Here is a 13,409-nt window from a genome sequence, read left to right on the forward strand (position 1 = left end):
TCACAACATTGAAATTGGCAGTGATTTCTTGGATATGATTTCAATGGCACAGGCAACAAAAGGGTAAATAAACTCCCTAAAAAATAAAAAAAATATTGTATATCCCAAGACAATGTAAACAGAGTTAACAGTTATTAATAGAATGGAATAAAATATTTCCAATTGCTATATCTGAAGGTATATTAATATTCCAACTAGAAATCCTAAAAATTAACAACAATAAAGGCAAACAATACCATTTAGAGATAGGTAAAAAACTAACATAAATAATGAATCTCCACAGATAACCAATCTTAGTTGTCTGTTGGATGGAAACTCTTGTTTCTCTGGTTCTGGTGTGTGTTACCTATTTCTTCTTTGTAGTTAATCTCTTTGAGTATTTTCTCTAGCGCTGGTTTTGAAGACATAAATTCCTTCAGTTTCTGTTTGTCATGGAAGCTTCTTATTTCTCCATCTAATTTGATAGAAAGTTTTGCTGGGTAGGAAATTTTTGGCTGGAAGTTGTTTTCTTTCAGAGTTTGGAATATGTTACTCCAAGCCCTTCTGGCTCTCATGACTTGGTTTGGGAAGTCTGGAGTGATTCTAATTGTTTTGCCTCTGAATGTCACTTGGCCCTTTGCTTTTGTTGCCTTTAAGATTCTCTGCTTGGCTTCCACATTGGTCATTTTGACAATTATGTGGCGTGGGGATCCTCTTCTCCGATCCTGTCTAAAGGGAATTCTATAAGTTTCCTGGACCTGTGTATCAACCTCTTGCTCTATGTTTGGAAAATTTTCTGCTATTACTTCCTTGAAGAGATTGTTGATCCCTTTGGTTTCACTTTCTTTTTTTTTTTTTTTTTTTTTTTTTTTTTTTTTTTTGGTGGCACTGGGGTTCCTGGAAGCCCTTCTACCTCCGGTATACACTCCCACGGGCTACACTCCCAGACCTATTTTTTAACATTTTTATGTGGAAACAGAGTCTCTTACGCCAGCACGGCTGGCTCCGAACCTGCGCGATCCTCCTGTCTCCGCCTCCCAAGCGCGGGGATTACAAGCGTGCGCCACCACGCCCGGCTTGGTTTCACTTTCTTTCCCTCCTCTATTCCAATTATTCTTAGGTTAGCTTTCTTAAAATGGGCCCATATTTCTTCAATATCAGATTCCTGCTGTCGGATATTTTTTCCTAGATTAGAAACTATGTGTTCATTTTTGGAATGATCATCTTCTAAGAGCGAGATTCTGTTCTCCATGTGGTCTAATCGGTTGTTCGTGCTTTGAATTGAGGCCTTTACTTCATTAATTGCATCCTTTATCTCTTTTTGGCTCTCTCTGAGTTCTTTTTGAAGCACCTCTATTATTTCTACAGTTATTTTCCTGATTTGATCTTCTAGAAATCTCTGATTTTCTGTTTTATCGGGTTCTGATGTTGTGGGGTTGTGGGCATTCATTGCTCCAGTGTTATTCCTCTTTCCCATGATTTCGGAAGTTTGTGCCTTCTCTGGGTTCTTCCCTTGGGTCACTATGACTTCACTTAAGGTGTTCTGGATCTCGAGTCAGTAGTATCTCAGACCCCACTACTCCTTTACTGGGTTGTATCACAGAGTCTCTGACCCAGAGAGTTGATAGAGGCTGCTTTAGACTGTGGGGGGTGCCAGGTTGCACGTTCTCCTATGGTGTGATATCTCTGCCACCGCCCCTCCCCCACTGGGTCAAGTCCCAGAAAGTACAGTACTGGGATTTCTCCTCTGGGGCCCGCAATTTGACTCACTGTTCTTGAGTACGCAGATGTAACTGTACTGGATTCGGTGAATTCTCTGCTGCTGCCGCTGGTAGCAATTTGGTGCCGCTGCTATGCCCTCGGCCGTGAGGCTGGCTTATTTCTTCTTGGTTTTGATTTCTACTCTGAATCCCTGCAGCGTGTGCTGAGCTTAGCCACTGGGAGCTTTAGATTTTACCTGCAGGGAGAAATCCCGCCTGGCTGTTCCGCAGCGGCTCACCTCAGTTTGCTGTAGCCGCCCGGTGAAGTCGCCGCTGCCGCCGACAGTATGACGCTGCTGTCGCGGCCTCGGGCGTGAGGCCGGTGTATCTCCTCTGTGGCTCTGAGCTCTGTTCTCAGTCCGCTTTCTCTCTGGAACCTGGTGATTTTTTTGTTTCTCTGGTGATGGCATTTTCTGGCTATGAAAGGCGCTGATTTTGTGGTAATGGAGATTAGTTGTTAGCGGGGCTCTTAAGCCCCGCTTTTCTTATTTGCCATCTTCCCGGAAGTAGCCTCCAAGTCTTTTTTAATGTTTCATAATTCTCTGAAATTATTTCTCTGAAGAGGTCTATGATACCCTTGGTTTGTGCTTCTAGACCTTCTTCAATGCCTTTTATCCGCAAGTTAGGATATTTTGTATTGTCCCATATTTTTTGGATATTTAGGTTATGTTGTTGTGATATCTTCTGTATACTGTTGACTGTGCTTTCAGTTTTGAATACACTGTCTTCCAATAGTGATACTCTGTTTTTCATGTGGTTTAGCCTGTCAGAGTTGATTTCTATTGCAGTCTCTATTTCATTTATTGACTCCTTCATTTTGTTTTAAACCTCTTTCTAGTTCTTTCTTAAAGCCTCAATTTCCTCTTTCATTTTCTGTACACTTTCTTTGAGGTTTCTTATTATATTGAAGATTAAAATATGAAATTCTTCTTCTGAATTTTCTGCTAATCAGTATTGGTAATATCCCTTGTTGTTGGTTTGTAAAAGTTTATTGTTTTCTTGTAGTTTCTCATTCTTATATTTTCAGAGTGCTCAAGTTTGTGTTCCTGTTGTCCTGGTATCTTTTTCCTCTTTGTGTGTGAATCCTGTTTGTTATCCCTTTATAATATGCTTAGGGTACATGTTTGCCTCTACTAATCTGACTTATGTAATTAAACTTTTGAGTTTGTTCCCCAAAGCCTTTAAAAATATATAATTCTTAGTGGAGACAAATAAAAATATTTGATTGTCTGCAGACCACTGTGTTTTACAGGGCCAAAATCCACAGGGATATAGACTATGATGTTCTGCTCAGAGCCTATAGCCTGCTGGTTGGGATTTAATGCATCCAAATACCTCTGGCACTCTGCTGATTTTGAGCCCATGTTACTGTAGAGTGCTGACTCCAACCTCTGTGACCAGTGGGCTTAGGCTCAGCAAAGCCAGTGATTGCTGTTTCAAGTTAATGGCCCAACTCTCTGAGCTCTGATAGCCCCTGGGATACCACTCCAAATCTGTTTGTTATCATCATGTGAGGTACTATCAGTCACTAGCATGTATGCATGCCAGACACAAACTCTGCTGGTAGAGTCATGAATTACCAGCTTGTAGCTCTAATCAAGTCAAACACTGATGAGCCCTTGCCTCTCAGTGTGGCCTGGCCAAGATGAAGCAGCTGCTGCTTTCTACCCAAAGCTCAAGGTCTGGCAGGGAGAAGTTGCATGGTTCCAAGCCAAGGTGGCTTGAGTGGCTTAGTTCCTTAGCCTCGGGGACATCAACACTGTCCTGTACAGCCACAATCATAAGAGACATTACTGGTCTCCAGTGCTGGTGCTTATAGTACCTAAACACAGCCAGACACAAGATCACTGCTTTCTGAGCCTGCAACTCAGGAGCTGAGCTATTTTCTCCAGACACCATGGGTCGGTGTCCCACAGTGATCCCTAGAGACCCTACAAGGGCTTGGCTGACCACAGATTGTAGTTGCCTTCTACTGGAATGTCTCTAGGGACTGTCTGCTGATTCACATTTTTTCTCTGTCTAATAGTAATCCCCACCCCCACCTCCATAGGGATGTATTGCAAAGTGTAAGACCCTGAGAGTCTATTTTCTTGTTACACAAGTTTCCATAGCTGTGAAGGGTGGTCTCCCAGTGAGCAGCTTGTTAATTTTCAGTCTTGGTGAGTACACTCTGAATCAAACTGCCTGAAGAGATGGGTTCAGCTGCAGACACAGGGTCCATCTTGGTCATCTGGTCCAGGAGGTCCATGCTGAGTGTGGCACAAAATGCCAGCCACTTTCAATTATGATTTGTAGTCTCTGGCTTCATAATAGTCCAGATTTTTTCTGGAAAGTCACTGGGACCCGAAGTGCTGGCAGCTGCCAGCTCTGGTGCCACCTGACCACGATGGTGCTGCTGCCCCTGTTACTGGTCTCCACTCATTGGATGAGACACATGGAGCTCTGCTTCTGGATTTGATAATTTAAGTAAAAAGAACCGATTTATTTTAAGACAAAGCACAAACCATGCCGGGCATGGTGGCGCACACTTGTAATCCCTTCGCTTGGGAGGCGGAGACAGGAGGATCAAGCAGGTTCGAAGCCAGCTGCACTGGCATAAGAGACCATGTTTCCAAAAATAAAATAGGTCTGGGAGTGTAGCCTGGAGGTAGAAGGGCTTCCAGGAACCCTAGTACCACACACACACACACAAAAAAAAAAAAAAGCACAAACCATGTAAGAATAAAAGCTCTTTATCACAATCAAAGTGGGGACTGAACCCAGGAGCATTCTACCTCACTCATTTTATTTTTGAAACAGAGCTTCACTAAATTACTGAGGCTAGCCTGGAACTACAATCCTCCTCTCTTGGCCTTCAACGTACTGGAATTACAGGCATGTGCCACCAATCCCAGATAATATTAAACTTTATTTTTAAAAAACACTCTTAAGAAAATGAAAAGACAAGTCACAGACTGGGAGAGCATAATTGACACAATAGGTCTGTTAGTCCAAACAACTAGGGATTTCTCTTTATTTTCTATTTATTTTCATAGCTTAATTGTACAAAGGCAGAAAATATTCATTGCATGATTGCAAAACCTTTTAAGCAATCTATAAGTCAAAAAAGAAATCACAGTGAAATTAGAAAATATTTTATATAAATCAGAAATGTAACAGTAGAAATAATGCAGGATTTCTGAAAAGAATTTAGAGAAAGCCTGAAAGAAAGAAGCAAATAAAGAATATGACATCTAGAACAAGAATCAGAAAGAAGCTCTGAAGGAAGTGAAAGATGCAATTATTCAAGTGAAGGCATAAATACAAACTATAATCAATAGATTAGACCACATAGAAAATAGAATCTCACTCTTAGAAGAGTATTACACCAAAAAAGAATGCATAGTATATAATTTAGAAAAAACAATTCAACCGCATGAATTGAACATCAAAGAGATATGGGCCCATATTAAAAGAGCTAACTTAAGAATAATAGGCATAGAAGAGAGAATAGAAGGTGAAACCAAAGGGATTAACAATCTCTTCAAAGAAATAATATCAGGAAATTATTCAAGCATAGAAAAAAAGTCAATACACAAGTACAGGAAACTTATAGAACTCCCTTTAAACAATATTAGGGAAAAGATTCACCATGCCACGTAATATTCAAAATGACTAATGTAGAAGCCAATACATTCTACAAAACCAACATCACATTATTACCCAAAACAAAAAAGATAGCTCAAGAAAACTGTAGGCCTGTATGATTTTCCCCAACTGCAAATGCTCTTGAGTCATGGTGAGGGGCTAGAACTAAAGCTTGTAATCCTAATTTTAATCTCAACTGAGCTTTTAGTATTTCAGCAAGTCATTAGCAGCCAGTGGGTACCCCATGGGGTTCAGTTTTCACAGGAATATGACTGTTTTAAATGCTGACAAGGAGAAAGTGTAATGAGCATAAGATATAACTTTAAAAATCTATGACTTTTTGTGACTGGCTAATCTGACTTAACATAATGTTCTCCAGGTCCTTCCATTTTCTTGAAAATGACATAATTTTGTTCTTCTTTATTACTGAGTAGAATTCCATTGTGTGTATTTCCCATAATTTTTAATCCATTCATCTATTGATAAACACCTAGTTTGCTTCCATAATTTGACTATTGTGAATTGTGCTGCTATAAACATGAATATGCATATATTACTGTAGTTCTCTAATTTCAGTCCCTTTGGATACCCAGGAGTAGTATAGCTGGGTCATATGGTAGATCCATTCCAAGTTTTCTGAGGAATCTCCTCACTGATTTCCATAGCAACTGAACTAATTTGCAATCCTACCAACAGTGTAGAAGAATTCCATTTTCCCCACATCCTCACCATCATTTATTGTTGTTTGACATCTTAAAGATTGACATTCTGATTAGGGTTAGATGGAATCTCAGTGTAGTTCTGATTTGCATCTCCCAGATCGCTATTGATGTTGAATATTTTTTCATATATCTATTGGCCATTTGTTCTTATGTGAAATGTCTAATGAATTCAGTTGCCCATTTCTTGATTGGGTTTTTTTTTATTGTAAAGCCTTTTAAGTTTGTTGTACATTCTAGATATTAGTCTTTATCAAAGGGATCACTGGAAAAGTCTTCTCCCATTTGGTAGGCTTTCTCTTTAGACTCTTGAAAATTTTCTCTGATGATCAGTTTAATGGCAGCCCATTTATTAAATTTTTTTTTTTTTTTTTTTTTTTTTTTTTTTTTTTTTTTGGTGGTGGTACTGGGGTTCCTGGAAGCCCTTCTACCTCCGGGCTACACCCCCACAGGCTACACTTCCAGACCTAATTTTTTACTTTTTTATGTGGAAACAGGGTCTCTTAAGCCAGCAAAGCTGTCTCCGAACCAGCGTGATCCTCCTGTCTCCGCCTCTCAAGTGCGGGGTTTACAAGCATGCTCCACCACACCAGGCTAATTCTTGTTTTAATTTCCTGAGCTAAGGGGATCACTGAGGAAGTTTCTACCTGTGCCTATATGTTGTAATGTTGGACCTATGCTCTCCTCTAGTAGCTTCAAAGTCTCTGGTTTAATTTTCCAGGTCTTTGGTCCATCTCTAGTTGACCCCTGTACAGGGTGAGAGGTAAGGATTTAGTTCCATATTTATACAACTGAATAACCAGTTTTTCCAACACTATTTGTTGAAAAAGCTATATTTTCTCTAACAAAATTGTTTCATACCTTTGTTGAAAATTAATTGGCTAAAAGTATGTGGGTTTGTTTCTGTATGTATTAATTACTTTTAATAATTATTCTGGTCGTAAATGAGTTTCAGAAGCAGTAAAACTAAATTATAAATGGACAGGAGAGATTATCAAGGTAGAAAATAACCAATAAAAATAAATAACTACCAAGGTGAGCATTAAAAAAAGACAACAAACCAAAAATGGTACCCATCACAGAGTGTTTCTATATCACTTACTATAATAATCATCCAACCAGGCTCTTGATTAATTCAGGGATATCACTTATAGACAATATCTTTATAGCCAGGTTCTACTTAATATTTATTTGTTGAATGAAATAGGTCCCAAGAAACCATCGTGCCTTTAGTTAAGTGTTGGTACAATGCCCCAAGTCCAACTATCCCAAAGAGTTTGTTTTTCAAATGTGGATAAATCAGCAAAATCAGAAAGAAATGATTTTGAAAGAAAAAAGAAGTAAACAACTACAACAGGATAAAAAGGTGTAGAAGTTTTATATTTATAGTGCATAACTGCACTGTCTAGTATGGTTGCCACTAGCTACATGTAGCTACTTGAACTTAATTTAAAATTAAAAATTCAGTTACTCAGTGTCACTAGGACATTTCACATGCTTAGTATCAACACATTCCTAGTGGCTACTTTATTGAACATGGTAGATATAAAACATCTTGATTTGTTACATAAAGTTACATGGAATAGGACTGGCCAATAGTGATGCTTGAAACTTCCCCACACTTCATAAAATTTTCTGTCATAATTATGACCAATCACAATGGTTATACAAGAAGATGGCATTCTCTAGTAGAGGGTAGGGCTGATGGAAAATATGTGGAGTTGCTACAGTCATTTAGTGGCCATTTCACACATAAATACAAACTAATCTTTACAGAGTTTCACACATAAACACAAACTAACTGTATAGGGTTTACTACACAATTATCTAAGAATGCAGCCATTTTGTACCTCAAAACATGCTTAATGTTTATTTTGTTCAAAACTCTTCAAGCACTAGTCACCATTTCAGAAAATATCAACACTGACAGCAGTGTTACACTAGTTAAATTGGCAGTGCAGCTGTATCAGCCCATTGTCACACTCGTGATTTTGTGTAAAGGTGCAAGTAGAGTACTAATTCATTATAGTCTTTGGTGTGGCTAACAAATATTTATTTTATTATTGGTTGGCCTTATATTTCTTCCTGAGGTTAAGGTATTATATTAGTATCTCTAAACTATTAACAAAGGTTATATTACCAACATTTTATTACAAGAAAGTAAAAAGACCACTGGAAAATTGTTGTTCTCCAAAGGGCACTTTGTTTCACAGAATCGAGATCCCATATGAGGTCGTGCACAATGGAGTCTTAACTCCCTCGCTTCCTCAGCTGCCACCTTCCACACGTTCTCTCTGCTTCATTGCACTGGTCTCTTGCTTTTTCTCAAGCTCAGCAAAGAGGCTTCTGCATCATCCCTTCGCACTCATTTCCCCCTTACTTGAAACATCCCTTCCAGGTGGGCTCATTCTTTCCCTGATCCCCTTTCTGCAATGACACTCCCATTTCATCCTCTAGTCTGAAGTCTTTATCCCCCATCCTGGTCTTTTTTGTCACCCACCTATTCTATATCTGACAACTTGCTTACTGTTCAACCCCTTGGCTCACTTCGTAGCGGCAGGAAGTTTGTCTTGTTTACCACTCACTGTACGCAGTACAGACTTGGAGCTCAATAAGTTACCCTTGAAGAAAAGAAAGAATCTTGAATTCCTCAAGCAAAGTGCTTAGGGCATTGAGAACACATATAACTTGGGTAGGCTTAAGATTTGTTTATTTTTTTTCTAAAGATAGGAAGCCATTTTATAGAAATTTGAGATAAATTAAAAATTACACCTTCTGCCATTATCAACTTTCTTTTTGCTAGACTGAACAATCCAATTTTTTGAGCTGTTTGTTCTCCTTGTAATTTCTCTCCGGTGATGCCACAAAGAAAGATTTGGGGTTTGATATGTTGGATCTCAGTAACAGTTTGACAGTTTCCTTACTGCTTATAACCTGCAGTTCTCTACAGAGGCCTCCTCTCCACTGTAGTCTCTGCCAAGTGGTTGTCACAGCATTAATTAAGCTGGAAGAATAAAGGCATTGCATGTCATTTTCTATATTGGATGCCTTCATGTTATGGACACATCTCCATGGAGAATCCCATACATAAACTGAAAACAAATGTCTGGTAACATTACAAAAGCTTGATCAGGACATTGTTAAGGGGAGAAATTGTAGCATGCTAAAAATGTGCACTTTGTTGCATACATCATCTATTTTAAATGTTTGAGAAACATGAATTTACTGCTTTTTATTTCCAAATTATATTTCAACTTCCTCCCCCAAAACATTAAGCAGACACATCTTTTTTCATGAGTGCTATCCATATTGTTATTGTATCCACACAATAGACTCAAATGCTACAAAATAAGAGAAACATTTTCTACTCTATCCTAACATATTTATAAAATTGTAGATTTATTTTTAGATGTTCTCAGGTATCATGCATGCAAACTCTATTAGGCATGTTGCATTTTAAGAAATACATTTTTAATAAGTCAGCATAATAAATTATAAAATAAATAAAAAAATAGTGGGCTTGCTGTTCCCTGACAGAATAGAAGACTTTGAAAAGATAAGGCCTGCCGGGAGTGATGGTGCACACATGTAATCTCAGTATTTGGGAGGCTGAGACAGAAGGCTCACAGACTCAAAACCAGCCTCAGCAACTTACCGAGGCTGGCAATAACTTAGTGGAACCCTGTTTCCACATTAAAAAAAAAAAAACATTAGGGCTAGGGGGTATAGCTCAGAGATAGAAGGCCCCTGGGTTCAATCCCCAGCACCACACACACACACACACACACACACACACACACACACACACACACAGATAAGGCTTTATCTCTACATTCCAAAGGTCAACTCTTTGGGCTCCTGTACAACTGGAATTTGTAAATTCCATAGGTAGCCTCTAGAAGCCTTCTCCAGAAAGACATTGTGCACAGCCCAATTTGTAAAGCACCCTGTTAAGCTGAAGGGATGACTGGGAGAGGATGTTAAAAGGCTAGTCAGAGCAGGAGAGGAAAGGCAAGCCCAGTATAGACAGGTGCTTTTCCCAGTGTTTCCCCACCTGTTGTTACTATCCCACCTTGCTGTGAGGATAGAAATTGAAAGTAAGTCTTTCAACTTTCTCAGCAATTTGATGAAATAGTTATATTTCTGTGAACCCAGCACATCTTATTCTGTTATTAATTTTTAGTCTATTTAAAAATTTAATTTTTCTAGTAATTAATATTGTAATGTGTGAAACTCTTGCTTCAGTATAGACTGAAACTTTTTTGTAAAAAGTCCTTTACTGCCAGGCATGGTGCACATTGCCTTTAATCCCAGTACTTCTGAGACAGGAGGATTGAAAATTTGAGGCCAGCTGCAGCAACTTAGCAAGGCCTTTCACAACTTAGTGAGACCCTGTTTCACGTTTTTAAATATTATAAAAAATAAATATGGCTAGGGATGTAACTAAAAGGTAGAATGCCCCTGGGTTCAATCCCCAATAACACATATACACATAAAAGTCTTTCACTACAAATAATTTTAAAAGCATTGACAGAAACTATGTTAGTAAATGTACTGCCAAAGAGTTCAGTCTTAGTAGACTTGAAGTTAAAATATAGAAGTACAAATTTCCCTCAGCCGGGCATGGTGGCGCACCCTTGTAATCCCCGCGCTTGGGAGGCAGAGACAGGAGGATTGCACAGGTTCGAAGCCAGCTGAGCTGGCGTAAGAGACCCTGTTTCAAAAATATAAAAATAGGTCTGGGCTTCCAGGAACCCCAGTATCACCAAAATAAATAAATAAAATTTTTTAAAAAGTTAATTTAAAAAATTGCCCTCAGTTTATATATTAGCATCCCCAAGACTATGAAGATATTGGAGATCAGACTATTTCTCTGGTATCTTCCTAGCCTGATATGTGATTAACTCATTCATTTAGTGAATATGTAGTGTCAAATGTTCCACATGCTTAGAATAGATTAATGAATAAGTAGCAAAATTAAAATTTACATTATTCTGGAATGAGACAAAGAAGAAACAATAAACATAATAAACAAGTAAATCACACAAATGTAGAGCACTAAGTAAGACAATGAGAGAAATGTAGACGTTAAAAGTACTGGAGTACCAGAATTGTGTGTATGGTAGGTAGGGGATGATAATGTAAAACACTGTGAGAAGGGTGAGTCTCATTGAGAAAGTGACATTTTAATAAAAGATTAGTCATGTTCCTTTATGGGAGAATAACTGGTCCAGGCTGGGAGAAGAGCCAGTACACAGGCCCTGAGGCAGCATAGCTGGGGAGATGGGGCTGGGGAACAGCAAAGAGGCCTGTGAAGTAGAGCTGAATAGTCAAGGAAAAGTGAGAGGAGTTGGGTCAGAGAGAGAATGGGAGCCATGATGTTTTAGGGCCTCCCATTGTAAGGACTTTGGTTTTTACTCTTGGTGAAATAGTAAACCATAGAGCAAAGAGCCTTAAGTATAGGGGTATCACTCTTTAAAAGGATCTCTTGGACAGTTCTGTTTTGAATAGAGGATAGTGGGAGACCAGTTAGGAGCCTATTCCAAGGGAGATGAGGCGGGCATGGTTTGGAGATCACAGGAAAGGTGGTGAGACATGGGTAAAGTCTGGTTATATTTGCATAGTAGAGCTACACAGTATTTCCTGACCCACTGTATGCAGCATGTAAAAAAAATTTTGATCTCAATTATTATTTTCTACCATGATAACTGCAGTGATGCACTTCCTCAGAGAATTTTTCCATAATAATGTATGAAAATAGACAGGAGCTTTAGATTCAAATGATGGATTACTGCCTCCTTTGAAACAGAACCTTTTCTCAACTAACTCCAGCATAAGTCATGATTCCAGATACAGAACAGGCTCTAAATAAATATTTTATGATATAAAAAGGAAATTACACTCTAATTTACATGCAAGAAATATTTATGCATTTCTCTCATAGATACTTTGATATATTAATCAGCAAATAATCCCAGCATCCTACCATCCTTTACTGTCTATTACATATCTTTATCAGAATCTAAGTGACACTGATTCCTATTTACTTTTTTTCAGTACTGGGGATTGAATCCATACCTCCAGCCCTATTTTTTCTTCTATATTTTGAAACAGGATTTCACAAAGTTGTGAAGGGCCTCACTAAGTAGCTGAGGCTGGCTGCAAACCTGCAACCCTCTTGTCTCAGCCTCCCAAGTACTGGGATTACAAGTGTGCACCACCTCACCCAGGTCCTATTCACTTTTTTAAAAAATCTCTGGATAGCACTTGGATATTCAAAATCCTGTATTAGTTAAGTTGTATTTTCTGGTTTCATTGGAATTCTCAGCTTAAAAAGGTACAGGGACATACTTCTTGAGGAGCTTCCACACCATATAAATCAAGCCTTTCTTGTATTTAACAATAACACCTTAAGCCTCTAACAGATCTCTCAGCCAGCCCCCTCTTGGTCAGGGTTTGGACCCTAATGGCAGATCACTAATAGAAAAAGGTTCTTACAAAGCTACAACCTTTGGAAAAGCTAAAGGAATCAGCAGAACTTCTATCTGGCACTCCATTGGATCAGCTCATTAAAATTGCACACTGGAGAGCTACATGTTTGTTTGTTTGTTTGTTTGTTGTTTGTTTGTTTGTTTGTTTCAACCATGCCTCTTCTGAAGTCTGAACTCTAAAATGTTTCTTATCACAGTGCCCTGACATCAGCAAGCTCCTGTGTTCTTCGAGGATCCTCTGGTTTTAAAACAGAATTCCACCCAGAAGTGATAGAGATACAGCTCTTAGGGGACTCTTTCAAAGCATGATCTTAGTATTCCAGCCTGAGGATTTGAGGCCTGCAATAGCATCCCAAAGGACAGACTGGTGAACAGACTTCAAGTTTATTTAATCAACTTGCCCAACATCACCCAGATAGTTAATGTAGGCAGGATTGTTTGGTTCAAAGCTCTTAGACGTTCACCCACTCTCTACCCTGGCTCTTAATAGAAGCTAACACCTGCCAAATGATAGTCACATTCTGTCCCCTGAAACTCCAAAATCCACTTGTGCAAAATCCTATGAAAAGGGGGATCCAGACTATGTCTTCCAATTTCTATAGTTTACCAACCCTGGGCATTCATCTTGTCTGGATTGAACTTCAGCCAGTTCGTTTTCAGCCAACTCTCCAATTTAAACAGCCAATGGGTAAGATACAAAAACCACCCTGTTGGAATCAGATGGAAAAAAAAAAAAAAGACAGGCTGGGGATTCTTGGCATAATGCAGAAGCAGGAGGTCCAGGTCCCTTGCTGGTGTTTTAAGTGGCCTCCTATTGACACTGAACACAGAGC

Source organism: Muscardinus avellanarius (genome assembly GCF_963383645.1).
Source record: "Muscardinus avellanarius genome assembly, chromosome: 9".
NCBI classification, from domain to species: Eukaryota; Metazoa; Chordata; class Mammalia; order Rodentia; family Gliridae; genus Muscardinus; species Muscardinus avellanarius.